Here is a 26,427-nt window from a genome sequence, read left to right as displayed (position 1 = left end):
GTGTGTGTGTTGTTAACTAGTTATTAGCCTGTTAACTTGTAGTATATTAATTAACAAGTTAAAATTAGTTAAAATTGTTAACTAGTTAAAATTTTAATTAGTTAAAATTGATAACTAGTATATTAGCCTGATCAGTCTGAGGCCTGAGTGTCCACCATGAGAAGGAAAAAACTGAGGTAGGGGCTCAGTAGAAGGGAGGACAATAGAAGGAAACATGTCTAGACTTTCCCCAGCTCTCTCCCTATTTCCACTACCTATAAAAGCCCCAGGCCTGGCCAGAGTTCTGTCTCTGCCTTTTAGTCCCCTGTTCTCCAACCACAGAGGAAAGAAATAGGAAGGAGTCCGTGCTGTCTCCAGAAAGTATTTATATATCTGATCGGCCTGTTGCCTCTGGGGAGCAGACCTAAGCCATTAGTAGGACATACTGTGAGGGCTCCCCGACTGTGAGATGGGGCAGGCCAGGCTGAGTCCCCCCCCTTCCGCCCCCCCAATGCACGAATTTTCATGTACTGGGTCTCTAGTCTTTTGAATAATGAAACATCTATTTTAACATTGTTTATCCAATCTAAACAAATCATAAACATTTTTGTTCCTTTAAAAGTAAACTCTTGGGAAATAGTCAAATATACTTGCTGTATCCAACAACCTTAATCAGGGGAGATGCCAAGATCAATTTGATCAGCAGAATAAGAGATGGGAATTTGTTTGCTTTCTAACATTTGAAATCTAAAATTATCTTAGGAGATAACTTTAATTTTGGAAGTTGGTTCCCAGAAGACTGTGAGAAAACTCCTGAAAGTGGACAAATAAACACAGCTGTATTACTCTAAATTTGGGGACTTTACCTTACTGATTGCACTTCATTGGAGTAAAATAAATTATAAATACTTGGGGAAAAGGACTCACTTATGTGGGTTATTAAAGGTACAAGAAACCAAATTATTCCACCTTAAAGGAAAGTTATACTTTCTATAAGGGTCAAGAAGATAAGTGAAAATTTATACTTAGCCTTCTTTGTTCTCTAAAATATAAGAAGATTATGTTCAAAATTAGAGAAAAAGCATGTTATTTTTTTGTTTTTTTCTTCTTTCTTGTTTTTCTTTAAAGCATTTTTTTAAAGGTCAGTTTGTTGGTTTTACAAAATGTAACTTTTTGAAAGGTAGACATAGTGTTGAGGGGGTGGCAGGAAATCTCTTCTGTTCACATTATGGGAAAGCAAGAGGGCTAAAGATGTTTAAAACACAAAATTTAACAGTGAGATCATAAACAAAAGTATTTTTTAGTTACAGTTTACATTTAATGTTATTTTCTATTAGTTTCAGGTGTACATATAGTGGTTAGACAATCATATACATTACATAGATTTCCCCTGATATTTCTAGTACCCACCTGACACCTTACACAGTAATTGCAATATTATTGACTAAACTAGTGGCCCAGTGCATGAATTCATGCACATTGAAAGGAAATTAATTAGAAGAAATATTTGTGCAGTATTTACATTACTACAAAAATTACATGTCAAAATAGTATATATAATATAGTATTATAAAATTAAAACACACATGCAAATGGAGCCAATGAGAGCTTTATATATATTGTGTATGCACGAGTCAATGTTTATTTTTAAATTGCCAGTGTGTGTCATATATACTGGCTGGTCGGTTGGTTGGATGGTTGGACATATGTACAGTCAGTCACTTAGACTTTTATATATATAGTTTCCCGATGCTGTACTTTACATCCCTGGAAATACTTTGTTAACTACCAATTGTACTTCTTAATCTCTTCACCTCTTTCATCCAGTCCCCTAAGCTTCTTCCCCTCTGGTAATCACCAGTCTGTTCCCTGTATCTGTGAGTCTTTCAATTTTGTTTGTTCACTCATTTTGTTTTTTAGATTCAACTTGTAAGTAAAATCCTGTGGTATTTGTCTTTCTCTGACTGACTTATTTCACTTAGCATAATACCCTTCAGGTCCATCCATGCTGTTGCAAATCATAAGATTTCATTTTTTTCATGGCTGAGTAATATCCCATTGTATAGATCTACCTCAGCATTTTTATTCACTTGTCTATTGATGGCCACTTGGGTTACTTCCATATCTTGGCTACTGTAATATAATACAATGAACATAGGAGTGCATATACTATTTAGCATTAGTGTTTTGGGTTTCTTCAGGTATAGTTGCAGCAGAATTGCTAGATCAAAAGGTAGGTCCATTTTTAATTTTTTGAAGAAACTTCATACTGTCTTCCACAGTGGCTGTACCAATCTGCATTCCTACCAAGAGTTCACAAGGGTTTCCTTTTCTCCATATCACCGCCAGCACTTGTTTGTGGATTTATTGATGAGAGCCATTCTGGCAGGTGTGAAGTGATACCACACTGTGGTTTTACTTTTCATTTCTCTGATGATTAGTGACTATGAGCATGTTTTCATATGTATATTGGCCATCTGTATTCTCTGTTTGGAGAAGTGTCTATTCATGTCTTCTGGCTGAGATTATAAACTTTTGTTATTTTAAAGTTTAGTAATTGAAAAAATTGTCCAAATAGAAAATCCTTAATTTAAGCATTTAAAAAAAATCCCCACCTAAGGATATTTTTTCATTAATTTTTAGGGAGAGTTGATTACAGAGGGAAAGACAGAGAGAAACATTAATGTGAGAGAAACACATTGAATGGTTGCCCCCTGCATGAGCCCTAACCAGGGCCCTGGCTGGGGAGGAACTTGCAACCAAAGTACAAACCCTTGACTGGAATAAAACCTGGGACCCTCAGGCCTTAATTTACATCCTCCACCCCCCCCAAAAAAACTGCTTATATCCCTTTATTAATTTATTTTTAAAATTTAATAAATATTTATTGTTCAGATTATTACAATTGTTTCTCCTCCTCCCCTCCCCCATAGCTCTCCTCCACTTGGTTCCCACCCACCCTCTGCCCTTACCCACCCCCCATCCTCATCCATAGGTGTATGATTTTTGTCCAGTCTCTTCCCGTACCCCCCACACAGACACCCCTTTCCCCCTGAGAATTATCAATCCACTCCTATTCTAGGGCCCTGATTCTATTATATTCACCAGTTTATTCTGTCCCTCAGATTTTTAATTCACTTGAATTTTAGATTCACTTGTTGATAGATATGTATTTGTTGATCATAATTTTTATCTTTACTCTTTTCTTCTTTTTCCCTCTTTTTAAAGAATACATTTCAGCATTTCATATAATACTGGTTTGGTGGTGGTGAAGTCCTTTAGCTTTTTCTTGTCTGTGAAGCTCTTTATCTGACTTTCAATTCTGAATGATAACTTTGCTGGGTAGAGTAATCTTGATTGTAGGCTCTTGCTGTCTATCACTCTGAATATTTCTTGCTACTCCCATCTGGCCTGCATAGTTTCTGTTGAGAAATCAGCTGATAATCATATGGGTGCTCCCTTGTATATAATTAACTGTTTTTCTCTTGCTGCTTGTAAGATTCTCTCTTTGTCTTTTGCCCTTGGCATTTTAATTATGATGTGTCTTGGTGTAGTCCTCTTTGGATTTCTTTTGTTTGGGGTTCTGTGTGCTTCCTGGACTTGTAAGTCTATTTCTCTCACTGGGGGGGGGGGGGGGGGGGGGAGGGAAACGGGGGGAGTTTTTGGTCATTATTTCTTCAAGTAGGTTTTCAATGTCTTGCTCTCTCTCTTCTTCTGGCACCCCCATAATTCTGATGTTGATATGCTAGAAGTTGTCCCAGAGGCTTCTTACACTACCTTCAACTTTTTGGATTCTCTTCTCTTCTTGCTTCTCTGGAGAAGTGTCCTTTAATTCTTTGTATTCCAGATCTTTGACTTGATTCTTGCATTCATTTAGTCTGCTATTGGGTCTCTGTATAATATTTTTTATTTCAGTCAGTGTATGTTTAATTTCTAGTTGGTCCTTTTTTCATATCCTCGAGGGTCTAATTGAATTTATCGGCCTTTTCTAGGAAATTCTTGAAAAACTTTATAACCGTGGTTTTGAGCTCTATATCCAGTCAGTTGTTCTCCATTTCTTTTGTTTGTGATCTGTTTCCTTGTCTCCTCATTTTCGTTGCTTCTCTTAGTTGGTAGGGTGGCTTTGTGTGCTAGGTGTCCTATATGGTTCAATGGGTCAGCCTCCCAGTTACCTGTGGTGGACACTCTTGGTGCACCCGTTTGTGGACTGTGTGTACAGCCTTGTTGTAGTAAGTCTTGATTGTTGTTGGTGTCACTGCAGGCCAATTGGCTCTGAGGACCTGCTGTGTCTATAATGGAAGAATTTCTGTGCTGGAGACATGTTTATGGGGCAGGATTTGTTCCAGTAGGGCTTTGGTGCTCACTGAGTCTGCCTCTTGAATGTGTTCCTTATGAGAGTAGTTGAAATCTGGTGTTGTCTCACACAGACCACTAGATACACTAGTTTCTGGATCTCTAATGGGGTGCAGTTCATCTACTGTCTGAGGCCACCCAGCAGGAGCTACAGCAAGAACTACAGTTTTCTCCTCTTTGCTTGGGATTTAGCGGTTTTGGAGCAGTTTGACTGTAGCTGCAGTTTATTTGGTTAAGTTGCCACAGGGCAGGCCATTTATATGCAAAAGCCATTGTGTGGAGACTGGGTGGGTTTGTAGAATGTGCAGGGTGGGGTCTCAGGGCTTCACTAGGCTAGGGCGTGGTAAACAGCAATGGCTGCCAGCCAGTCTTCTCTGCCTTTCCGCTTTTCCATGTCCCAGTGCCCTGCGCTCCAGCACTGTTAACAATGATTGCTGGGCGCACCTCTTCAAAAAAGTCACCCTCACTTTCCGACCAAATGGCCAACAGTCCAGCTTCTCCATGTAGGTGTCTGGGTTGCCCCCATGGTCCCCAGAAACTGGATTTCAGAGTGATCAGGAGCTTGTCTCCCTTTGGATTGAAAAAAAGCCGTGCGCCCAGTTGCCTGCCACCAGCCCGATTCATGTGCCTCCCTACCTCAGCTTTTCAGTGTTTGTGTTCCTTTCTCTTTCCTTCTAGCTATAAAACTTCCACTTAGCCAGCTTTTCCGTGGTTTTTTTTTAGTTGTATTTTTGAAATTGTTGTGCAAGGTGGCAGTTTAGTTGTTTACCTTTGCTGCCATCTTGGTTTCTCTCCTATAGTTTACATTTTTAAAATAGGAATGAGACCCACATACTTTACAGAGGACATATTGCATGTTAGGTCAAATTGCTTCTGAAATAGTTGCAAAGAGACATAAAGCTTGTTTCTTGCCCTGTTTATTGTAATTGCCTGTGTCCTTTTTGCTCATAATTCTTGCAAAGTACTGAAATTTTATTTTTAACATATTTGTATTGATTTTAGAGAGTATGGAAGAGGGAGAGAGATATAGAAACATCAATGATGAGAATCATTTATCAGCTGCCTCTTATATGCCCCTCTCTGGGAACTGAGCCCGCATTCCAGGCATGTGTCCTGACCAGAATCAGACTTTGATATCCTGGTTCATAGGATGATGCTCAACCACTGAGCCATGCTGGCTGGGCACTACTGAAATTTTCAATCTGAGAGATCTATTTAGGCAGGTATTGGTAAGTAGACAACATTCACTAACATTTTGATTATACTAAACCATTCCTCCTTCAATAAACGGAAAAAAATTCTGCTTAATTTTCTACTGAGAGAATGTCAATGTGGATATGGCAGCAGAAACCCAATAGACTTTAATCTCCATTTACTAGCTGCTTGATCTTGGGTGTTATTTAACATTGCTGATACTTAATTTTTTTTTTTAATCTGTAAAATGAAGATAATAAAGGATAAGAGATAGGAAAATAATACCAAAGAAAGAAAAAAAGAAAACCAAAAGTAATGTCTATTACTGTACAAGTCAAAAGGACAGTTTTGAGAAGGAATATGGTCACTGATTTCAAAATTTTCCAAAAGACCAAAGAGAATGAAGTTTAAAAAATGGCAATTTGATTTAATAATTAGGAAGCCAGTGGTGACCTCAGAGAAAATATTTTCAATAAAGTATTGAGTTTAAAACAAAAATACAAGGGTTAAATCTTTTAATCAGACTTTTTGGTCTCCATTAAACAGTTATCATAAACAAGAAGAGAAAAAGGATGAATGGAGGTATATTAATTTTCTACGGTCGCATAACAAATTATCACAAATTTAAAATAACACCCTCTTCTTTTTTTCACAGTTTCCATGGGTCAGGAGTTCAGCTGGGTGCTGTGTTTGGGGTCTCACAGGGCTGCAATCAAGTTAGTCAGAGCTATGATCACATTTGAGACTAGGGATCCTATTTCAAGATCACTGGTTGTTAGAAGAATTCATTCCTTGTTTCTGTATGATGAGTTCTTATTTTCTTAATGACTATTGGCCAATAACAACTCTTAGCAACTAGAGGTCACCCTCAGCCCTTGATGCATGGTGCCCTTCTCTCCCAACATGGCTGTTTCCTTTCCTATAGGACACCAGGAGGAAGATTTTTCTCTTCAAATATTTCTGACTTCTATACCTTCTTTTAAAGGGTTCACCTTATTCGATAGTCCCACCCGGGATAATATCCTTTTCTGTTAACTGAAAATGAACTTATTCGTACCCTAACACAAGAATGAAATCCCTTTATATTCATAGACCCACACCTACACTCCAGGGGAGGAGATTATACAGAGCTGTACATAAGGGGTAGGAATCCTGAGAGCCATCTTTGAATTCCATTTACCAAAGAAGAAATGTCTAGAAGGGATTTTCTAGGGAGGAAATGTGGTTCAAAATCAAGCTAGAAAAATCTGCAAAAATGTGGTAGCTATGGAAGTGTGGACTTATCAATAGAAAAGTAAGACTAATTCATTTCATCTGAGACACCTATTTTTTAAAAATATATATATTTTTGAGTTTTTACAGAGAGGAAGAGAGAGAGGGATAGAGAGTTAGAAACATCGATGAGAGAGAAACATTGACCAGCTGCCTCCTGCACACACCCTACTGGGGTTGTGCCCGCAACCAAGGTACATGCCCTTGACCGGAATCGAACCCGGGACCTTTCAGACCACAGGCCAACGCTCTATCCACTGAGCCAAACAGGTTTTGGCTGAGACACCTATTTTTTTTTTTCCTGGAAAGGTAGGAGTGAAACACTATATTCTGCACATAAATGCTCCAACAAAAAGAGTTTGTCAGAAATCTTTGCCTTGAGTCCAGATGAGATCTCCTGGATAAATTATAACAAAGGTTGGGAATACAGCTGAAGATTTCTAGATAAAGGCAGAGTTCTGCAATGTTGAAAGAGGCTCTTAAAATAGGCACATATGCTACTGGAGAAAGACCCTATGGGGAAACAGAAGACCATCCAATTGCCCTTTAGTGTTGAGCAGCAGACTGTACCTTATTTCCTTGAGTTTTTTCAGAAAATATTAATGCAATGACATTCTTCTCAGGAATACATACAGTTTTGAGACATTTTCAAGAACCTCCTCAGGTATCTATTCTTTTTAAAAAAATATTTTATTGATTTTTTACGGAGAGGAAGGGAGAGGGATAGAGAGTTAGAAACTTTGATGAGAGAGAATCATCAACCAGCTGCCTCCTGCACACCCACACCGGAAATGTGCCCACAACCAATGTACATGCCCTTGTCGGGAATCGAACCTGGGACCTTTCAGTCCTCAGACCGACGCTCTATCCACTGAGCCAAACCGGTTTCAGCTCAGGTATCTATTCTTAATCAATGTAGTGAGTTTGGAGTAGTCTTTGACAATGCATGTAAATAGCATATTAAAAGTTAATTTAAGCCTGGTCGGTGTGGTTCAGTGGTTGAGCATCAACCTATGAACCAGGAGGTCATGATTTGGGGGTTGTGGGCTCAATCCCCATTGTGGGGCATGCAGGAGGCAGTCCATCAATGATTCTCTCTCATCATTGATATTTCTATCTCTCTCTTCCTCTTCCTTCTCTGAAAAAAAAAATATATATTATATATATATTATATATAATATATATAATATATATAATATATATATAATATATATATATATATATATATATATATATTTAAAAAATTAATTTAATTGAACAAATCTCTTCTGGTTTTTATTACATGATTAATGGCTTACTATTTTGCCATAAATAGAATAAAATGAAATGCTGTCTTGTCTAAATTACCTCAATGTATTAAATGATGAGCTAAACTTACTGAGATTAAAACTGATAATTTTAAAGGATAAGGCTGAGAAACTGAATTGCTAAGTTTAACTTCTATATCTAGAAAGATATTGGTAAAATTGTAATATCAATTTACATTAAATACTAAGAATTATAAAAAGAAATTAAGTTAGTTTTGTTGGGAGAAGAGGCCATCAGCCTTACTTAAAACTTTAAATCTATATTTTATAACATACTCAAAATAAAGCAAAAAAGATGGTATAACTATAGGACTTAATACTTTATGCCTAATATTACAGTCATTTATAAAAAATATTTTCTAAGCCTCTATTATTTCTATTTATCTATTGGGCTTAACTCTTCTTATGTGAAGTTCCTTAGGACAGGCAGATTGTCTCACTAATTTTTGTGTTCTCGGCAAGCTTAGCTAGGAGCTTGAGATATGGTAAGCCTTAAAGGTGTTACTGACTGACATTGAATTGGATAAACTTATACTTGAGAATGATAATTGGTCTGTGTTGGTCTTCTACTGATATAGCTGTATTTCACTGGGTTAGCCTGGACCTATCACTCTTATTAATGTCATTGATAATAGGTAAGAATATAGAATCATTATTTTATGCAGATGTTACCAAATCAGGTGGGTAGGGGTTACAATTCTGAATAACTTTGAGAAATTTAATGAATTAGAAAACGTAACTGGATGAACACTCAGTAAGTTTGTTAAACACCAGTCAAGAAATGTACTCTTTTGTTGTAAGTAGAGCTAAAGAGAGCTAAAGAACAAATAAACTAGGTCTAAGCATAGAAACAAGTTTCAACTTGTTTATAAGTTAGCAGTGAGGAGGTAGTCCTGACTGAACACCGCCTTGATAATATCTTCTACCTCAGACTCTCCAGATTACCTATAGGAGGGAATGTAAATGTCATCACACTAGACTGTATTTCTTTGAGTCCCTCCTATTACTGGAAATCTATTGGCATAATATCAAACTTGATTCTCTGAGGCATATTCAATTTTACAAATTATATCAGTGATAATCTGGACACTCTTTACAACATAAATTGGTAGGGCAAAAAGTAATTTAGCAGTGTCATGGTGTTCAGGTTTTCATGAGAATTTGAGACCAGATAAGATCACTGAGTCATATGAGAAAGAAGAGAGTTATGTTCTGACAGAACTGTTAGGTGAACAAGTCAGTAAAAAGGAAATTATGTGTCAGGATACTGAAAACAGTTCTTAAATAGTGGTACTACATTGAAGGAAGCTTTCAGAAGTGGCTGTAAAAATCTCTGTTTGGGATTGAATGACTTAGTTTTATAGAATGTTAGAGCCAGAAAAGAATTTAGAAAACATCAAATCCAACCAAACTCTTTTCATGACCCAGAAAGATACAAACAGAATTAGTGACAGAGGCAGGATGCCTGACTCACAGTCCAGAGCTATTTTCATTACACCACACTATTAAGTTTCAGATTCTATAATACCTGACACTAAACAATGACATAAGACTACTCATATATTGGTACAAATCATGGCATTTGAACAAACTGTTATGTAAAGGTCTACACAATAAGCCAAGGGTTGTTGCACTCCTTTGTTCTTTCTTTGGTTATAATATGGGGACACTATTTATTGACTATTAGAAATTGCAGATGTCTTTAAAAATTTTTTATCCTAACCTGAGGATATGTTTTTATTGGTTTTAGAGAGAGAGAGAGGAAGAAAGAGGGAAAGAGAAACATCATACAGTTGCCTCCTGTACGTGCCCCATATGGGGATTGAACCCACGACTCTGGTGCGTGGCATAATGCTCCAACCATTTGAGCCACACAGGCAAGGGCATAGCTTTCTTTTTAATTTTATTGTTTCTAATCTGTTGAGTCCTTATAATTTATGCCTAATTATTAATGTTAAAGCACATTTGTGATCCTATCACTTTCCTTTCAAAGGACTCCAGTGACCTATTAAGTTGAACTCAAAGCATCAGTCAAGACTACAATAATATTTTATCATAACCTTACAGAGTGACTTTCTATGGTTTATGATTTATTAAAATAGTGTTTAGCAGCCTGGGTGTAAAAGAGAAAAAATGCAAATGCTTAGATTGATGTAATATTAGAGGGGTCCTAGAACGAATGTTATGGAAGGAAAATGGGGTAAAGGAAGTTAAGAACGCTGCCTAAAGAATGGTTAAAAGTAAAACCATGAAGAAGTTTAGGAGATTTGGGGAAGATGGATGGACCAGGAGACTAGAAGATTCACTGAGGTTTAATAACTGGTGTAGTAGCAATAAGGAATGAAACAACTGAAAATCTTGGAGATTATAGTCAGAGAATGTACACTGGAGTTTAAGATTTCAGTTGTGTGCTAATAAATAAGGCCCTAAGTATGGTCATGGAATGAGTAACAAAGGTGGAATGTGAATGAATGTTTTTTCACAAGAGGTTATCAAGAAAATTTGAATTCAATTTGCTGGGTTGGTTGTTTACAAGATAGATGAAGTTACCAGGATTTAGGGTAAGAAAGGAATATTGCAAGCCAAATACACAAAATATTCAGTGAATTGTAGAAAAAGAAGTCTGAAGTCAATAGATTATGACATTAATAAGGAGAATTAGAGGGTAGCATAGATGAATGGCTTGTGCACTGTGTGGGGATGCTGGAGTCTCAGGCATTTTTTTTAAAGGACCTGCATATGGACTTCTTTGGACTCATTCTTTCTGAGTTTCAGCTGCTGCCCCAGCAGCTTGAAAGGAACTGGAGACATACAGGGAAGGACTGAATTGTCTAGCTTGGATGGAGAAAGCTTTCTGCCAGATTAAAGTGCTGGCAGAGGCCATTGTTCCTTTTCTGAGACCCGCACCATCACTACCACCACTATAGAGTCAGGAGGCAGGTGCCATATCTGAGTCTCCACACTGTTTGCCCTACCTTGGTGATTCCCTGGAATCTAACCCCACAACTTGAAGGCCTACCCAAGCCATTTCCAGTAGCTTTTCCATAAAAATGACCTCTCTTGCCTCATGCTTTGGACTTTTCTATCAAGCAAGCAACATCTGGTCACTGCATTTGTATACCTCTTGCTAAGTGGCCCCATGCCTGGCACTATTGGCAGTTGGCCTTGATTCATAGGTTGGCCTCTACTGGGCAACTTTAGGCCCAACACAAGTAGCAGAAATCTGTAGATTGCTCTGTAACTCATGCCAGGTGACCCCAGGCAGGGCACAAATATTGGCTGTACCTACACCTTCTGTGAGGCCCAAGAGCCAATGTACTCAGTGGACAGCTTCAGACCATGCCAGATTGCAACTCTACCATCTCTATGAGCAACACAGTCAAGGAGTGATCTTGGTGAGCACCAAAGCCCCACTGAAGGAAGTTCTGTTACACAGGGTTGACTTCTGAACAGCAGCTCCTTCACTGTAGTCACAGCTGGTCCTAGCAACTAATTGACCTATGAGTCAATCCCCCTCAGTGATCCTTCAGCAATCAGGGATCAACTATATCAGGACAATACACACAGCCCACATAGGGGTGCACTTGGAGCACTCAGTTCATGTGACTGGAAAGGCTGTATCACTGGACCCTACAGGACACCTACTATATAAGGCTACTCTATCAAGTCTGGGAGACATAACAGCCCTACCAAATACATACAAATATACATAGGGAAGCAAAGAAAGAGGTAACAGATGAATGAAAAGAGAAATCTAATACTATGCTGCCATAAAAAAGAAGGAATTCTCATCATTTGCAGCAACCTGGATGGAATTGGAGAACATCATGCTGAGTGAAATAAGCCAGTCAGTGAAAGAGAAACACCACATGACCTCACTCATTTATGGATAATAAAGAACATTATAAACTGATGAACCAAAAGATAGATATAGACACAGTAAAGCAACAAGCAGACTGTCAAATTACAGTGGGGAGGGGAGGGAGATCTGGGGGAGATAATAGATCAACCGAAGGACTTGTATACATGCATATAAGTACAACCAATGGACATAAAACTCTGGGGAGGGAGGGTATGTATGGGAGGGAAGGAGGGGGGCAAAAAAATCAATAAAATATATTTTAAAAAATAATAATAAAAAAAAGAAAAGAGAAATCTCCAGAAAAAACTAAATGAAACAGAGGCAAGCAAACTACTAGATACAGAGTACAAAATAATAGTTATGAGGATGCTCAAGAAACTTAGTGTAAACTTCAACAGCATGAAAAAAGGACCTAGAAATCATAAAAAAGAAACATTCAGAAATAGAGGATACAGTAACTGAAATGAAGAATACATTAGGGGAAATTAACCGTAAAATAAATGAAGCAGAGAATCAAAGTGATTTGGAATATAAAGAAACAGAAAACACCCAATCAGAACAGCAAAACAACAACAACAACAACAACAACAACAACAACAACAAAACATAGTGTAAGGAGCCTCTGGGACAACTTCAAGCATACCAGCATATCATGGGGGTGCCAGAAGAAGAGAGAGAGTAAGAAATTAAAACCTATCTGAAAAAATAATGACAAAAAACTTCCTTAACTTGGTGAAGGAAATAGACATACAAGTCCAGGAAGTGCAGAGTCCCAAACAAGATAAACCCAAAGAGGCCCACATCAAGAAACATCATAATTAAAGTGCCAAAAATTAAAGACAAAGAGAGAATCTTTTTTATTTTATTTATTTATTTTTGTTTGTTTTATTGATTTTTTTACAGAGAGGAAGAGAGAGGGATAGAGAGTTAGAAACATTGATGAGAGAGAATCATCGATCAGCCGCCTCCTGCACATCCCCCCCTGGGTATGTGCCTGCAACCATGGTACATGCCCTTGACTGGAATCGAACCCGGGACCCTTCAGTCTGCAGGCCGATGCTCTATCCACTGAGCCAAACCAGTTTTGGCCAAAGAGAGAATCTTAAAAGTGCAAGAGAAAAGCAGTTAGTTACCTGCAAGGGAGCAGCCATATGACTGTCAGTTGATTTCTCAACAGAAACTGCAGACCAGAAGGGATTAACAAGAAATATTCAAAGTGATGAAAAGCAAGGACCTACAACCAAGATCACTCTATCCAGAAAAGCTATCATTTAGAATCAAGAACATATAAAGAGCTTCCCAGATAAGAAAAAACTAAAGGAGTACATTATCACCAAATTGGTATAACATGAAATGGTAAAGCGTCTTCTTTAAGAAGAAGAAGAAAAAAAGAAAATAAAAAATATGAACAATAAAATAGCAATAAGTACATATCTATAAAAAAATGAATCTAAAAACAAAATAGATGAATAAGCAGAACAGAAACAGACTCATAGATACAGAAAACATTTTGATGGTTGCTAGATAGGAGGAGGTTTGGGGACATAGGTGAAAAAGGTGAAGGAATTATGAGGTACAAATTGGTTGATACAGAATAGTTATGGAGATGTAAAGTACAGCATAGGGAATATAGTCTATAATCCTATCTAATAAAGAGAGAATATGCTAAGTGATCCTCACACCTTTGCAAAGATGATGGTGCCCACAGCCAACAAGGAAGGAATATCTAATTGACTTTCCCGCCCTCAAATATGGTGGCAGCCACAGCCAATAATGAGGGGATATGCTAATTGACTGCTCAGTCCTCAAATATGGCAGTGCCCACAGTCACAAGATGGTGGCGCCCAGTCCCCTCAGCCCAACTGGGGTGGCAGGAATGCCTGCCTCTGGAGTCCCCCAGTTCCCTCAGCGCCCCCCCCCCACCCCCCAGGCACCTGGGGATGGCCCAAGGTGCAGGCAAGCCTTGGATGGTGGCTGCCCAATCAATGCCCAAGGCGCATGCAAGCCTCAGATGTCAGCCCCCCAGCTGCTCAGGGCCACCTGAGGCTCAGGTAACCAGGGCCGGCTGAGGCTTGCACTGCTGGCAGTGGCAGCAGCAGAGGTGTGATGGGGTACCACCTTCCCCTGATTACCAGGTCACCTCCTGCCCCTGAGGGCTCCTGGACTGTGAGAGGGGGAAGGCCAGGCTAAGGGACCCCCCCACTCGCACTGGGCCTCTAGTGTTATAATAACTAAGTATGGTGTCAGATGGGTGTGAAGTTTATCAGGATGACCACTTAGTAAGTTTATAATCTTACCTAATAAAAGAGTAATATGCAAATTAACTATTACTCTGCTACACCACAAGCCACACCCACCAGCCAATCAGAGCGAGTATGCAAATTAACCCCAACCAAGATGGCTGCCACCACAGAGAGGAGGGAGGCTTGGGTTTCCCCTGCAATGGAGGAAGCCAAGCTTTCCACACACCCTGGCCTGCCCAGGCCTCCACTCAAGGATACAAAGTTTCAATTATAGAAAATAAATCCCAAGAAAAATGGTGGCACCATGGAGCTGGAGAGAGCAGGCTAGGGTTTCCCCTGGCAATGGAGAAAGCCAAGATTTCCACTTGCCCTAGCCTAGGCCTCCACTCCAGGCTACAAAGTTTCAATTATAGAAGGTGAATAAACCCCAACAGAAATAGCTACCGCCACAGAGTGAGCAGAAGGCTTGGCTCTGCTCTAGGCTACAAAGTTTCAATTGTAGAAGATATTTCTCTCTTATCGATGTTTGGAACATTGGAACAGTATCACAAAGACTACCTCCTGCACACCCACTACTGGGGATGTGCCCGCAACCAAGGTACATGCCCTTGACCGGAATCGAACCTGGGAACTTTCAGTCTGCAGGTTGTCACTCTATCCACTCAGCCAAACCTGTTAGGGCATCCTGTAACTGCTTTTTAAAAAATATGTTTTTATTTATTTTTTTTAGAGAGAGAGGAAGGGAGAGGGAGAAAAAGGAATAAACATTGATGTGATAGAGAAACATTAAGCAGTTGCCTCCCATATTCACTTGGATCAGGGATTGAATCTCCAACCTGGGCATTTGCCCTGACTGGAAATCAAACTACTCTACTCTCAGTGCATGGGATCATGCTCAACCAACTGAGTCACACTGGCCAGGGCTGTGAATTTTGTAATTGCCAATTTGTACTTCTTAATCTTTCACCTTTGTTACCAAACCCAAAATCTCTCCCACCTGGCAACCATCAGTTTGTTATAAATGGGTTACTTTTGATGGTGAGGACAAAGTTTCTCTTGGGGTAAGGAGAATTATTTGAAGAGATTTAGGATGTAGGAGCACTTATAATGGAGAGAGTGTTCCAGAGGGCAAACTGGTAAAAGGGTTAGTAGAAATGTTAGATGTGGAATGAAGAATCGGGAGGAAGTACAGGTTATTCTCAGGATGTTAGAACCTTAGAAAGCAGTGGACCACAGAAGTCGTTGGTTCAACTACAGGATTCAGTTTTCTGTTTTTAGTTACTTCATGTTTCTACTTCTTTTTACTTTTTGTTAGACTAATTTCTTTGTCTAATCTCTACTAATTTTTGAGGACAGAAACTGGGTATAATTAATATGAACACTTTCTGTAGAATCTATCAAGGAGCATTACAGTTGGTGCCCAATGAATATGTTAAATCAGACTAACTCATTTCAAAATTGCTTTAGTGAGGCACATTAGATTTATTGTTCTTTATATTAATTTCTTATTTTTGTGTAACTCTTAAAAATATATTTTTATTGATTTCAGAGAGAAAGGAGGTGGGGAGAGATAGAAACATCAATAATGATGAGATGCCACCTCCTGCACGCCTGCCACTGGATATCGAACCCCCAACCTGGCATATGCCCTCACAGGGAACCAAAACATGACCTCCTGCTTCATAGGTCACACTCAAACACTGAGCCATGCCAGTTTGGCCCTTTGGTGTAATATATATATATTTATATATGTATATATTGATTGATTGATTAATTTTGTACAGAGAGGAAGGGAGAGAGATAGAGAGTTAGAAACATCGATGAGAGTCATCGATCAGCTGCCTCTTGCACACCCCTTACTGGGGATGTGACCGCAACCAAGGTACATTCCCTTGACCGGAATTGAACCCGGGACTTTTCAGTCCCCAAGCTGACGCTCTCTCCATTGAGCCAAACCGGTTTCGGCCCTTTGGTGTAACTTTTAAAACAATAATGGTTTTTCCCCCGGGAAAATATTACCAAAGCAAACAAGTACAATGTTGTATGAGAGCTAAATTTAAGCTGCTTGTTCCTTATCCAACTAAAGTGACATGCAAGTCTGACAGCAGAATTATGATTTGCTGTGGGTCAGATAAAAGTGGGTTCAGTAAGTTCAACTATATTGCAAGTTCCTTAAGTGGTTATATCTTCATGTTTTGTTTTTCCTATTTTACTTCCCCTTAAACTTCTCCATATTTCTTCTAGAGTGGTTAGCATAGTGCTTTGACTAGCCAAAACATAATGGATGGCTAGTGAAATTCTATTAAGAAAATATTATTGAACCATGTCAGTAAAATATGTTCCTTCTTATTCCAAGAATAGGTGGTCAGTTTGATCCAGAAGTAGTCTTTGTGATACTGTTCCAATGAATTTTTACATGTGAAACACTGAATCCTGAAGATGATAGTAGAAGGTCATGACTTGCTCAAGGGCACATAGCTAGTAATAGGGCAGGAACTAGAATCCAGGCATTACAGTCATCAGCATGCTGCTCCAATAAAAGCTCTTGCTTTTTATTTTCCTTTATCAATGACAGACTTCCTAGATAGTCGGTTGAGGTTGCCAGAGTGCAACCAAAATCTGTGACATGCAAATGTATGGTGTTAGGTTTTGCTTCTCTTTCCCTTTAAGAATTTATCAATTTCCATGGCATAAAATGATTGCTTTCATGTGGATAACTCAAAATCTCCCACCCTGGCCAGTGTGGCTCAGTTGGTTGAGTGTTGTCCTGTACATCAAAAGATAGCTGGTGTGATTCCTGGTCAGGGCACATGCCTGGGTTGTGATCTTGATCTTCAGTAGGGTGCGTGCAGGAGACACCCACCTGATGTTTCACTCTCACAGCGATCTCTCTCTCTGTCTCTCTCAAAATCAATAAAAAATATTTTTTAAAAATCTGTCTCAGCTACTAAATAATTGCTTTAACATTAGTCTCTCATTTTCAACTGCCTATTAGATTACTTTCCATGTATCACATGCCTTGTTCTCCTTTTCAAACGTTTATAGACAAATATATGTTTTTCCCTCCAAAATCAACTTCTCCCACTGATTTTTCTTTTCTTCTTCTTTTTTTTAATGGACATAAATAGTCTTCAAGTCACTCAGGCACAGAACCTAGTAGTCATATTTGATGCCACTCCAACCTGATATCATCTCTCACATGCAAATTCCAAGTTCTGTTCACTCTTTTATTGTAGTATCAACTGATTCTTGCTCTTCCACCAAATCAGTTCAGGATTCTTATTATATGATCCCTTAGCTAGGTGAAGATACTTGAGCTAGGCATCTTTTTTCACCCTTACATGTGAGGTCAAAGAAGTGAACTTGGCAATTTTCTACTTTTAATTCAAGATTCAAGTTGAAGTTATCATTCTCTACAAATGCTCCATTGTTCATGGTTCTAGTATCTTTTTACAGTGCTTACAAATTACTCGTTTTGCTTACAAATCTGCCATACCCATTTAGATGGTGAGCTCATTAATGATAGTGAGTCTGCTTTATTATTTTTTGCTCTCTTCCTCTCCTAATTGAGCAATTTTGGAAAAGTATCTCCCTGGTATTTAGGTGCTTTTGAGTAATAGAGTATTTAACTCCCCATGGTGGGGTCTACGAGGTGTAAAGAGAAGTATGTTTTTGTGTGTGGAAATGCAGGTGCTATTGTGCAAGAATCTAGATAATGGTTTAAAGTGGAAGCAAAATGTGGAACATCTAAGAGGGTAGAGTCTATTAAAAAAAAAACCCTGTAAAATCTAAAAGAGTATAGGGAACCATGACTTGTGAATGGACACTTTATAAATCACTGGAGAAGAAAGGAATGGGGGTTGGCAGATGAATCCACACATTAAAAAAAAAATAGAAGTCTAAGAGCTTAAAACAAAGACAGGTAAAATTGTTCTAGTGGGGTTGAAAGAGAGTTCAAAAGTGGCCTAAGCCAGAGATTGATAAGAATCTGAAGACCGTGACAGTAAGTTCTGGGTAAAACTAATGATGGGTGTTTTTTAATTCAGTTATCAGGAAAGACTGACAGATTAAATCAGTATTCAGATGTATTTTTATGACTCTATTAAATTAAATGACTCCCCAAGACTTCCTTTACTTTTCTAGTAAATGTTAGCATGCATGTATTGGAGGACCGCCAACAGGAGGGGAGTGATGAAGACAGGGCCAAAGCAGAAGAGGAAGTGGGGGAGGTTGCAACTCAAGGCTCAACTTTCGAAGGCAGACACTTCTTCCACTTTTGCTGAGCAGTGGCAAGATGCAGAAACTTGGTTATTTATTTGGTCACCTCCCCAGTGCCTCCTTTTCTTATTCTTTATATATCCTATTATTGTCAAATGAAAAGGTTAGTTGTGCTGTTCAACCCAAAAGGCTGAGCTCAGGAAGGTGAGGGACAATACTCCCCTCCCCCAGATTTATTGAGGTATAATTGATGAATAAAATTGTAAGATATTTAAAGTGTACAATGTAATGATTTGACAGATATCTACATTATGAAGGGGTTATATCCAAGTGAACTGGGACAATGTTTTATTAATTTTTTGATAAGCAGGTATTTGTTGGATGCATGAATGGAGACTCACCAAACAAGAGTATTTTGCAAACAAAAGCACTCTAAAAATGCAAATTGCTATGTTTCTCATACTGGGCTGAGCTCAGGTTCCACTTCCTGACACCAACTTTTATCACCCCACTCTACATTTGTATCTCTATTTTTGAACTTGTATTGTGTTTATAGTTTGCACCAATAACATGGAAGTCAGCATTCTAATACCTTGTATTATATCTTTCAACGTGTAGAAATCTTGTCTTCCTAAGTAGATTGTGAACTACGACAAAAAGAAAAAGTCCAGCTTTTTTTTTCTCTTTAGCTCTGTGAATCCAAAGCCTAGCCTATTATAATGTTTCACACATAGAAAAATGTGCCATAAATGTTAATTGAGTGATTGTTTATTGAATGATTGCAGCAAAGCTATACATCTTCTATGGGGTTTTAATCTATAATCAACCAGGATGGTACTAATGAACCCAGTGGCTTTTCACCACGTAATAAAAGATTGAAGGAGCCCTTATTGGTTTGGTTCAGTGGATAGAGCGTCGGCTTGCTGACTAAAGGGTCCTGGGTTCGGTTCTGGTCAAGGGCATGTACCTTGGTTGCGGGCACATCCCCGGTGGGGAGTGTGCAGGAGGCACCTGATCGATGTTTCTCTCTCATCAATGTTTTTAACTCTCTATCCCTCTCCCTTCCTCTCTGTAAAAAAAATCAATAAAATATATTTTAAAAATTTGAGGGAAAAGGAATAGAAAGACCCTCACTGTAGCCTTATTATCATAATAAGTAGTTGTTTTGCTTGGCTTTTTCAAGGATATGCTTAGCAGCACCCTCATTGGTACTAAAAACTACAGGGGAGTTGATAGTGCACTGTTGACAGTTCTGAGATGCTTCCTCTCAAGTAGCTTATTCCTCCTTAAGGGGAGAACATCACACTCATCAAATTGGTCTATTCTGTTGTCAGTTGGATTCAAAACACAGGACAATGCCAAGTCCAAAAAGGACTTGGACTATGGCATTCAGAGCTAATAACACAGTGTGCCCAATATATAGTGCTGTGACGGAAGTATTTATTGTTTATCATCAGAATAAAGTGATGCATAAGAAGAAACTTGGAGGGAAATGCAAATCACAAAATAGCAATAGGTACCTTGAGGAGTGTATGAGTGTGGGTGGGAATGCACAGTGGACTATCCTTAGTCCGACTGATATAAATATGTTATAGATATATAACTTATATCTGTCTGTAATTGTAGTAAAGCACTAACTAGAGGGCCTACTTTCTTCCATGGATACCTGAATAAGTCTCTAGTTAATTACTAGAAACCTGGAATCCTAGTAAGTTCTGAGGCTATTGTTCGTAGGCTGACTCTGAGGCCTGTCTCTAAGTTCTTGGTATTTAGATGCCTGGATCTTGGAAGCAAAATAGTTATTCTCTAGGAGATTGCTTTTATTGAAGGGTTTTGTCTTAAACAAGAATTAAAATTTAGGTTAAACATAAAGGGCAACAAATTTTGAACAAAAAGAAGCTTTTGATATCTTATGAGGCCTGAACTTCATAAGAATTTCAAAATAAATACCTAAGATGTGTCAAAGATGTTTGAGTACTGTTAATGTTAAATTTATTCCACGTATAATGTTGAATCCATGACAATAAAAAGATAACACTATGTAAAAATAGAAGCTGTTAATATGAAATAGGTGAAAAAATCTTAACAAGTTCTTTATGTTAGACATCTCAAAATGTGATTTCAAACTGGATTTTTTCCTTTTATAGGGAAAAATGATTGATGGAAAATTAAAAAAAGCCTGAATATGCCAAGTTTAGACCTGAGCATCTTTTTTCTTTTCTATCAACTGCATTTCAGTAGGCGCTCAAAAGTCTGGAATATATTGATTCAATAAACACTCTAAATAAATAAAATAATTACATTTTATTCATCCAAAGGAAATCTAACTCTGTTTAAGTGTTCAGGGGTCTATGTTTATTTTTGTTTTGTCTCTTTCCCCCTATTTTCTAGCAGGGTCCCTCCTTAATTTTTTCCAAATATTTATTGATTTTTCTTTCTTTTATCTCATATGAACGTCCCTCTAAATGCGGAAGCAAAACTGGTGGAGCACAAAGAATGGAGAGGTCATGATATGTTGAGATGAAATGAGGAAGCAGGGTGAAGAGTTTTGTGGTGCATGACTTATGTTTAGTGGTCTTCTCTACCTACCTATAAAGAGTTCTCAATTGAAGGCAAAAACAATTGTCGTTGATGGTGTTTTAGAACCAGTATTGTAACATAAATTAATGGATTAAGATATCTGGATTTATAATCTGATTAAATGACTTCCTTTGTTTTCTTTTCTGTAAGAATAATGATGTACCACTCTCTGCTATGAGTCCACCAAAAATCAACAATCAATCCAAATCAACCAATGAGTATTCTGATTCATGAATCACTTTTGTAGGGTTGATTAGCATGAATCTGTCTCCTAGAAGTTTGCTCATCCTTATTGAACTGGAAAATGTTTCTCACTGGCTTTCAAATTACACCCTGTAGGCATTTATGTAGCCTGAAACCCAAATAACATTGGTTTGAGGGATAAAAATGACTTCAGGTCTTTGTATTTTATGGAGAGACACATATACTTTACCTACCTACATATTCTGGGAACCTGATTTGTATTATAACCAAATTGGTGGTTGGACAAGTGGCTTTAGGACAGAGCAGTGAAATATTGTGTTACATCCAGAACTTTATGTAAAAATTGTTTTGAACCTTAGGATTTAATCCTGAGAACAATGGACATAATGGAAGTAATAGCTAATGAATAAATACGGATAGTGTTTTCACAGAAATACTTCTTAAATACTTCTCTTGAATATTTTATTCCTCTCTCTCTAAAATCAATAAAACATTAAAAAATAAATAATAAGTAAATAAAATTCAGGTATTGTAAAGTTAATGGTTACAGAGGGCTGTCCAGGGAGTTGGATGGGATTGCTGATACCTAGAGTGAGGCTCCTGGTGTAGAGCTATGGTGTTGTAAGCAGCAAGTAACTGGCCTTACTCCCTCCATATGCTATCATATTTGTTGTGTATTTTATTAACTTGGAATGGACTTTAAACAAAACCCTTTTGTAAGGCGGTTTATATTTTCAAGTTGCTTTCATATTTATATTTATTATTTTAATGATCTAAAAATATTCCTATAAGCTCATTACTATATTTGTTACATGAGGAAACCAAGAAAAACTGATGCTTAGTAATTTGCTAAAGAACACATAGCTGATTACAAGACAAAAGTAGAATGAACTCCCAGCTATCCAGGCTGTTTCCTTTCCACTGAAACCTGAGCAGCAAGGTAGTTTAGAGCAGCCGCTTTTAACTTGCAGAATTTATGACAGACTCCAAATTGGAAGATTGCTTAAAGCAAAAATTCTCCATGTTTGCTTATGTCAGAGTAACTTAATATTTATTGAGTGTGCATGGTGCTTATAAAGCATGATGCTAGTTATTGTTGGGAAGGGAAGATTTAAAAGAATAAATAACTCGATACCTTCTCTCAAGATGCTTGATATTCTTTGAGAAGAAGAATTGTATTTCTGAAACAGAATAGTGAGAAACTAGGAAAATTCCTAAGTAAGCGGATGGAATAGGAAATGGAAACAAGGAAATTAAACAAACTAAACAATTTGGTTTGCAGCTGGTTTGTAAACAACAAATCATTATCTTCCTCAAAACCAAGGACACTGAAGTAAAATTAAAGCCTCCCCAATTAAAGAATGCAGGAAAGGAGGGGGCAAGGGGAAAGGAAAAAAGGGCAGCTTTATTTTATTTCCTAAACAGAAAAGCCAGCAGTCTCGGGCTTGGCAAGATAAAGTTGCCAGGTGCTTCTCATGAATTCTGGGAAGGCCACAGCAAAGTAAAAAGGCACCTTGAGAATTAATCTGTACCAAAATATCCAGCAAAGGAATTTTAAAACCCATAGACAAGAAGGAATAAAATATTAATCCTCTACCAGGTGGGGACTTCCCAAATTAGTTGGGAAGTCAATCTGCACCTTATTGGGCAGATATATTTTGGTAAATTTCCTTGCTTTGCTTTTTTGATAAACTTGCTTTGTTATAAAGAAATCATTTGCTATCACTTGTTTGAAGTCTTTACTGAAAGACTGACAAGAACCGAGGCGGGGACAGCTCTCCCCCTCCAACTCACAGGGGCTGTCAGATAACATCTTTTCTGGTGTTCTGGGGTGCCTATAACATTTCTGTGGTTCTTATTTCTTAAGACCCTCTTCTTCCTCTGGCCTGAAAATGTAGAAACTGCACAAATTTTCAGTCCTTGGTCATCTCTTAGATTTACTCTCTAAGTTGAGCCATTTTTATGGCATTGGCTATCAATCATAATCCCCAGATTTAACTCTGGCCTGTACCTCTTACCCATTACTCTCATTCAGGGCCATTATTTCCAACCATCCATCAGACATTGTTCCTTAGAATTTTTGCCATCTCCTCAAACTCAATAGGTCAAAACAGAACTAAGCATGTTCTACACTCCCTATTTCTATCCCCAAATTACCTAATTCTAGGAATAGCAGTAGCATCACAGATCTCACAGGTTCAAAATTTCAAAGATATTGCTGACTTATTTCTTTCATAAGCTGCCTGTATCTAATCATTCACCTACTTCCATCTACTATTCCTTTTAAATGTTTCTTGAGTTCTTATAAAGTCAATTTCTACAGCTATCAGCATAGCCTAGAGCTTCATTAAATTTTACTCCCATCCTCATTTTTCCCAAGGTGTAGTCAGAACTATGAAACTGTCAGATTCATATTCTCAAAATGTTTTTCATCACTTATTCAAAGTTTGCTAATAAGATTTCCCATTAAAAAGTGCCTGGAATTGAATGTCTAATATTCTTGTCTTAAATTTTTATCCAAATTCATTCCCTATTATTCTTCAACTCAATCCCTTTATGTAGCAGATCAGGCTCCTTGGTGAATCCTGCAAGTACAACAGTAAGTTCCTCAAAAGCAGGAACTACCACTTACCTTGCTCTGTGCCACAAACTGTATTGAGCTTAACCAATACTTATTTATTGGATTGCAATGCATTTGAGATATTTTTATAAGAACATAAGAAATAAAAAATGGATCAAAGTAGTAGTCCATGCAGAGCTATATATGTTTTTGGAGATTATGATAGTTTTCTTCCATGATATTAAATGCACAAGGTTGAATATGTACCTTAAGGATCAATGCCATTTCCTCAATCCAGGGATGGGAAATCTTTCTCTCTGCCAAGGGCCATTTAGATGTTTATATCATCGTTCACAGGCCATACAAAATTATCACCTTAAAAATTAGCTGGCTGTATTTGGTTAAACATTTAATTAAGTCACCCCTAATGTCTTGACAAGATCAGACTAAATGATTTTGCAGGTCTTATATAGACCATGGGCCAGACATTTCCCACCCCTGTTTAATTCCTTATTATCACCAATGATGCAGCAAAGGCAAATTTATAATTTCCTGCATCATGGAAAAAATCTTGATTTTTATTCCAGATAAATAGTTTCTAAACACATAAAAAGTTTGATTAAAGGAAGGAGGGAAAAGGTAATAGAAAATGAAATGGATAGTTCTAGATTAGGAAGACACAGATTGGATTTAACAGGCAAACTTTCTTTAACCTACCATTCTTTTGGGGCTCCCTGGCTCCTAGGCTGATTTATTTCATTTGCATGAGTTGAAGGGCATACAATGCAGTCCCAAGTCCAAGTTTAGTTATATTTTGTTTTTGAATAATCACCTGATAAATATATGGTGTCATGGCCTCTCTCCGGATTTCAAAGAAATCAGACTACTGAAAGGCAGAACAACTGAATTCAAAATTCTAGGATTTTTCTTTTTTCTTTTTTTTAAGCTACTGATGGAACCCACAAACCATTTCTTTACCTTTGAAAACAGCTTCTTTGCTGCTAAGAAGAATGTGCCTGGCCAACGATTTTAATTAAAATGTATGAAGTGTTGGCTCTGTAAACCTGGTTTATGTCAGATATGTCTAAGATATTAAATAAACAATGCAATTTCCTTATAGTTCTGAGAGCTTTCTATTTTTAGTCTCTATTCATAACTTGCCAATTTCTAGTTGTGTGGTATGTTTACAGAACATTTCTTAGCCTCTCTGAGTCTATTTCCTTATTTGCAAAACAGGGATAGCAACACTCCATCTAAATTGCAGAATATTGAGAGGTTCAAGTGGGATAATGAATGTTAAACTACCAGATAATTCTTCACTGGTTTACCTTCAGCAGTCACTATGAATTTTCATTCAATAGTGAAGGAAATGGCTACTACGGATTACAGAAACTCCATAAAGGCTTTAAAATAGGATTTTAAAATATGCCCTACATTTCCAACTTAATTGCACAGGTGCTGGAGGCAGGGGGAATGTATCTCTGTATTTTGCCACATTGAGCCCCTACCCAGCAGCAGCATTGAGCAAACTGATTGGATTATCTAATCCATGACCAATAAAAAAGGCAGAAATAATTCAATTCACACTGGCAGCCTAATTTAAGGCAGGCAGGGTAGATCCCCAAACTCCCAGAAATTTGCTAAAATCAACAGAATTCTACTTCATACAGTTCTAGTCCTAACGATGAAACATTGAATATCCTTACCTGCTAAGTTCAAGGTTGACACTTCAGAGTCCTTTTGAACTCACTCTCAGAAAACTCCAAGTCTTCAGTAAATCCAATCTCTGTTTCTTGGAGAGCTAAACCATCATTGGTGACCTCCACAGTGAATCTAAATACTCCAGACGGTCCTGAGAGCGCAGTTCATTCACAGGACGCCTGCTCTTTAGACAAGCTTCTTTGAAAACCTGGGTTGCTGTTATTTTTAAGAGCAGAGAGGGTAGAGCACATGTCAGCCAATGTATATAGATTCTTCTTCCTCTTTCAGATTAGTTTTCAAACTGTTTTAAATACGTCTAAGTTTTACTTCTCCGGTGCCAAATGGGGGAGGGATAAGAAGAGGGAAGGAAGAAAAATAAAACCTGGAGACTTGCAGATTATTTTGTGTGCACTGGTAAACGAACTTTTATCCTTAGCTCCAGCAACAGACTCTTCAGGAAATCACACAGCTTCTGTGAGATGGGAAGTAGGAAGGAATATATTCTGTCCAGCTTAGTTCTCTTTGACTTTTATGACTTGGGGGTGGTTAGACTATTTTTAGGCGGAGACAGATAATCCTACCGGTATATAGTAATTTCTCTGTGAAACTTGATCTTAGGCAAGATAAATTAATTCTTTCTCTTTCCCTCCCTCCCTCCTTTTTTTTTTTTTTTTTTTTTTTAACACTCATGGCTCTGTCCACATTCTAAAAAGGCTTTTTTTTTTTCTTTTCTTTTTTTTTTTTTTTTTTCTGGTGCCTCATGTCCTGAAAAATAATTGCCTTAGTTTGAGCTTTGTTTTCTGAAATCGCCATGAAATCCATTGACTCCACTGAATTAAAAGTGGATTTATTTATTTATTTATTTATTTATTTATTTATTTATTTATTTATTTATTTTGTCACACTGAGAATAGTCTGGGCTTGCTGTTTGGGCTTGCTGTCAGTGGTTCTGTG

General features: G+C 37.8%; 1 protein-coding gene across 1 annotated transcript in view; it reads right to left on the bottom strand.

Moving 5' to 3' along the window:
• CYSLTR1 (cysteinyl leukotriene receptor 1) overlaps positions 1–25,960 on the bottom strand; it is a 34,276-nt gene extending 8,316 nt beyond the window's left edge. The window contains exon 1 of the mRNA XM_036439839.2: positions 25,479–25,960. The gene's annotated coding sequence lies outside the window, so the exon portion shown is untranslated. The remainder of the gene's footprint in view (positions 1–25,478) is intronic.
• Positions 25,961–26,427: the final 467 nt, after the last annotated feature.

Source organism: Pipistrellus kuhlii, unplaced genomic scaffold, assembly GCF_014108245.1.
Source record: "Pipistrellus kuhlii isolate mPipKuh1 unplaced genomic scaffold, mPipKuh1.p scaffold_m20_p_16, whole genome shotgun sequence".
Classification (NCBI taxonomy): domain Eukaryota; kingdom Metazoa; phylum Chordata; class Mammalia; order Chiroptera; family Vespertilionidae; genus Pipistrellus; species Pipistrellus kuhlii.
Note: the sequence above shows the minus strand (reverse complement) of the source record. Positions and strands in the feature narration are given on the sequence as shown.